Raw genomic sequence first — 6,000 nt, 5'->3', positions numbered from 1 at the left:
ATTGAACTAAAGCAGAAGTTTTTAATCTGCTTCCACAAGGTAAACTGGGATACCAGCTTACTCTATATATCATTGTTCCATCCCTTCTTTCACAACAACATCATTAACAGATTATAACCAAACACCATCACAAAGGTATCAACCATATTGTTACAGAATTTACTGTAAAGCTCTTTAGTCAGTTGTCTTGGATGCCAATCATCCCTATGGAATTTGCTAACCATGCAATGTTTCCTCCCCTGACTACATTAGGTCACTCAGTCAATAAATATTTATTATGTGCCTACTATGACCCGGCACTGTGCTAAGTACTGGGGATACAAAAAGAGGCAGAAGACATCACATGCCTTCAGGGATGTAAAAATCCAATGATAGCTCACATTAGGTGAGGTATAAGAGAGATGAGAGATACTTCCGCCTCCTTTTTCTCTGTTAGTCTCTGTCTCTCTCTGTCTCTGTGTCTTTCTCTTTCTCTGTCTCTGTCTCTCTCTTCCTACACACACACACACACACACACACACACACACCCCCACCACCACCACCACCAACAACAACACACATATATGATTTGGTACGTTGGCAAATATTCAATAACTGTCTCTTTAAAAGCTTAATTAGCATTATTAACATTTCTCCATCATTTTCTTAAGTCTAGACAATCAACAAAACAAAAGAAACCTTGATTTATAGTATTTGCTGATTTCAAAGGTGTAAATGCTCACATTGAAAATATTTTAAACACATTTTTATTGATTTCTTCTGTTTTTATACCACTGTGGTTACTCCTAGTATCCCTCCTCCTCTCATTCTGAGAATTCTATCCCAAGTAACAAACAATATTTTTTAGAAAGGAAAAAATCAATACAAGTAATTGATAGATTCAAAAAGTACAAGAAAAGATATGCAATGTTTAACATTTGTGAACTCATACCCTACCTTCTAAAGGGGTAGTTTAGAGTGTGTTCTCATGTTTCTTCATTCAAGTCATGCTTGATCTTAATAAAATTTTTTTTCATTCACCTTTTATTTCTTTCATGTGTGGCTATTCTTTCTATTTACATTGTTGCAGCCATTATGCAGTTTTCTTGGTTCTGCTTACTTCACTTTGCATTGGTTCATAAGGATCTTATCATTCTTCTCTGTATTGATCACAATGCTATTTCTTATATGACAATAGTATTCTACTATATTTATGTACCACAATTTGTTTAGCTATTCCCCAATCAATGATCATCTCTTCTGTTTCCAACTGTGCTCTCATAAAAAATGCTGCTATAAATATTGTGGTACACATGGGGACTTTCTTCTTATTGATGACTTCCTGAGGGTATAAGGCAAGTAATGAGGCCTCTGGTTCAAAGGGTTTGGACATTTTAATTACTTTGTATAATTCCAGATAACTTTCCCAAATGGTTCGATCCTTTCACACTTCCATCAACAATGTATTATTCACACTGAAATTTTGACAGCTGTACCAGTTTGATTCAAAATGGCTCTAGCACAGCCTGGAATATATATGTAAAATACATACATGTATGTATGAGTCCATATATATGATTCACATGTACACACATACACATAAAAAAATAAATGTAGGTGTGGTATATATATATGGACTTACACATAAATAGAAACAGAAATAATTTCTCTCTTCCTCCCTCTCCTCCTCCCTCCTCTGTATGTGTATGTGTTTGTGTGTATCTTTCTATCTCCATTCCCCAACACACAGACCCAATCTCAGTTAAATTCCAAAAAAGCTTCAATAGGTTACATGATTTTCTTTAAAAATAAAATTACTGTATTAAAGTCAATACAATAAGAAAATCTCTTACGACAATTTTGGGGTCCTTTCTCACTCTATAATTACAGGATTCAACTATTCTCATAGCCTCTGTTTTGACCATGATGAAGTGAGGCCCCTTGTTCAGATCCCAAGTCCTACCTAAGTCCTGACAAACTTGGTTGCCATTTGTAGGAAAAGGCTTTTAATTAACATGTCTGTTTTATCCCAACAGGGTCTGGGCACATGATAGAGCCCAAGCAGGGCAAAGAGATAGATGAATTGAGGATTCCTCTTTTGGGGAAACATGGTTCGGGGAAAAGTGCTGCGGGAAACAGCATCCTGGGCAGGTGCATGTTTGAGTTCAGACTCAGTAAGCAACCAGTGCCCCAAATGTGTAGGAAAGAGCAGCAGATTTGGAGACAAAGAAAAGTTGTGCTCGAGATATCTTTTCCCAAATGGACTCCCAGAAAGAGCTCTGCCATCTCTCCTCTCTATGCTCTCCATGCCTGCATGCCCTCCTGCTAGTGACCCCTCTGGTCTCCTACATAGAAGAAGATGAGACAGTGATAAGGAACATCAAGAAGGTTTTCAGAGAGGAAGCTCTCAGGAACCATATGATTATTGTATTCACTCAAAAAGAAGACTTGGCAGGAAGGGACCTGATGGAGTTCATAAGGAACATGGATAAACCTCTTACCTCATTTGGGGTTGTGGATTTCAGTACTATGCTTTCAATTGCTGAGTCACAGGAGAGGAAGAACAAATCCAAGTGAATGGGCTTCTGGAGAAGATCAACAAAATGATATATGTCAATGGAGGCCAGCTTTGTATCTTTAGGGAGTCTGCTACTAGACCTGGTAGGAAAATAAAATGTAGAAACTCTAAAGAAAAGGGACTGAGGGAAGAAGAACGAATAGAAAGAATGAACACATTGGAGGGGAATCTTTCCAAATGAAGCCTTTATTTTTCTTCTCACCTTTCACCAATCTCTTCTCTGCCATCAACCTCTTATAATCTGTCTCCTACAGTTTAACATTTCATTGTATCTTGTACTCTACTGTCTTCTAGTCATTTTATGTTGGTCAATCTTATTTATTATTTTAATTTTTAATTCATGGAATGAAACAAGTATTTCCATAACATAGTACAATAAATAAGATAATTGCACATGAAACTGCAAATCTACTATGTACAACTTGTTACTCCTTTCAAATATACGGTAAAATTGTCATTAAATTTCTTTTTTTCCTCTTACCTCTCCATCTCCACCCTAGAGATAGCTATCTTTAGACACAAATATGTGTGTATAAGTATAAGTATGCATGTATGGATGCATGTATGTAAAAGTATTCCATACACATTTCTATTTATCAATTCTCTCTCTGGATACAGAGAGCATCTTTTTTCATACTTCCTTTATAATAAATTTGGGCATTTATGATAGGCAAAATAACTTGTTCACTCAAAGTCACTCTTAAAACAAGACTGCTGTTACTGTATACAATGTTCTCTTGGTTCTGCTCATTTTGCTCTTCATTATTTCATGCAAGTCTTTCCATGTTTTTCTAAAATCATTGAGCTCATCACATCTTATAACACAGTAGTATTCTATCACAATCATATACCACAACTTGTTTAGCCATTCCCCATTTGATGGGCATCCCTGCAATAGCTGCTCTAAACATTTTAGAACATATAGATTCTTTTCCTTTTGCCCCTAATCATCTTTGGAAATAGACCAAGTAGTGGTATTGTTGGGTCAAAAGGTATAAGTAGTTTAATAAATCTTTGGACATAATTCCAGATTGCTGTCCAAAATGGTTGGATCATTTTACAATTCCACTAACAATGAATTAGTGTCCCAATGTTTCCACATCCTCTCCAACACTTGTTCCTTTCCCTTTCTATCATTTTAGTCAATCTGGTAGGTGTAAAAAAGATATCTCAATAGTGTTTCAATCTGAATTTCTCTAATCAATAATGTTTTAAATCACTTTTATATGACTATAAATTTTTTTTTATTTCTTCGTTTCAAGGCTGCCTGTTCATATCCTTTTATCACTTATCAATTGGGGACTGACTCATATTCTTATAGATTTGATGAAGTTCTTTATATATTATAGAAATGAGACCTTTATCTGATAAACTGTCTATAAAAGTTTTCCTCCAATTTTCTGCTTTCCTTCTCATCTTGGCTATGTTTGTTTTATTTGTACAAAATCTTTTTTAATTTAATGTAATCAAAATTATCCATTTTATACCTAACTTTGCTCTCTATCTCTCGTTTATTGAAATTTATTCCCCTATCCATAAGTCTGATAATTAATATAGTCTATGTTCTTCTAATTGTCTTGTAAAATTTCTCTTTATATTTAGGTCATGTATCCAGTTTGACCTTATCTTTGTAATTGGTGTTGGATATTGGTCCACACCCAGTTACTGCCATACTGTTTTCCAGTATTCTCAACATTATTTTTTTTTAACAAATAACAAATTCTTATTCCAAAATCTTAAGTTTTTATACTTGTCAAACACAAAGTTACTGTGTTTATTTGCTCCTGTACATTCTATGTCTACTCTATTCCTTTGATCTACCTTCCTATTTCTTAGTGAATACAAGATAGTTTTGATAATTACTGTATTAGAAGACAGTGTAAGATCTGACACTACTAAACCCCTTTCTTTCCACTTTTTTCATTATTTCCTTTGATATTCTTGATTAATTTTTCCAAAAGAATTTTATTATTTTTCTAATTCATTAAAATTTTTTTGGTAATTTAATTGAGATGCATTGAATATATAAATTAGGTTGGGTAAAATTGTCATTTTATTATATTTGCCATGTCTACCCAGAGACTATTAGTATTTCTCCAATATTTAATCTGATTTTATGCGTATAACTTTTCTTTTCTAATTTTGTTTATTTAGTTCCTGGGTTTGTGTTGGCAGTTATACTCACAGGTATGTTATAGTGTCTAGAATTATTTTAAAGGGAGTATTTTTTACTCTGTTCTTGCAGATTTTTTTTGCAATGGTTTATTTTGATTTATTTATATCCTGCTACTTTACTAAAATTATGGTTTCAACTAACTTTTTATTTGAGGCTTTGGGATTTTCCAAGAATATCATCATATCATCTGCAAAAAAAGATAGCTTTATCACCCCATTTTCTATTCTGATTCCTTTAATTTCTTTTTTCTCCTGTTATTGTTATTGCTAGGATTTCCAATACAATGTTGGTGACAATGGGCATCCTTGTTTAATACCTGATCTTACTAGGAAGGCTTCTAGTTTATCTCCATTACAAATCATGCTTGCTGATGGTTTTAGATAAATGCTTTTTATCAATTTAAGGAAAAAAATCCATTTATATCAATACTTCAAAATGTTTTTAATAGAAATTAATGCTAAAGTTTATCCAAATATTTTTTATATCTATTGTATAATATGATTTTTTTACTTTTATTATTGAGGTACTTAATTATGTTAATAGTTTTTCTTATGATAAACCATCTTGGCATTGCTGATCATAATGTGTAATCTTTGTAATATATTGGTGTAATCTTTTAGCTAGTATTTTGTTTAGGATTTTTGCAATCATATTCATTAACGAAACTGGCCTATAATTTTCTTTTTCTGTTTTTACTCTTCCTGGTTTAGGTATCAGTATCATATTTGTTTCATAAAAGGAGTTTGGTGGAATCCCTTCTTTACCTGTTATTTCAAACAATTTACTTAATATTGGAATTAGTTGATCTCCAAATGTTTGTTAGAATTCACTTGTAAATCCATCTGGTTCTGGTGCTTTGCTCTTAGGAAGCTCATTAATGACTTGTTCAATTTCTATTTCTAAAACAGGTCTATTTAGATATTATATTTCCTCTTCTGCTAACTGAATCAATTTATATTTTTGTAAATGTTCTTCCATTTTCCTTAAATTTTTAAATTTCATTGCCATATAATTGGGCAAAATAACTCTTTATTATTACTTTAATTTCATCTTTGTTGGTGATATAGTCACCCTTTTCACTTTTAATACTAGTGATTTGGTTTTTGCTCTTTGTTAAAATCAAATTAATCAATGGTTTATCTATTTTTTTTCATAAAACAACTGCTACTTTTATTTATTAATTCAGTGGACTTTTTACTCTCAATTTTATTAATTTCACCTTTAATTTTTAGGATTTTAAATTTGATATTTAATTGGGGATTTTAAA

This window comes from Vombatus ursinus, unplaced genomic scaffold, assembly GCF_900497805.2.
Source record: "Vombatus ursinus unplaced genomic scaffold, bare-nosed wombat genome assembly UNPS02014852.1, whole genome shotgun sequence".
Classification (NCBI taxonomy): Eukaryota; Metazoa; Chordata; class Mammalia; order Diprotodontia; family Vombatidae; genus Vombatus; species Vombatus ursinus.
Note: the sequence above shows the minus strand (reverse complement) of the source record.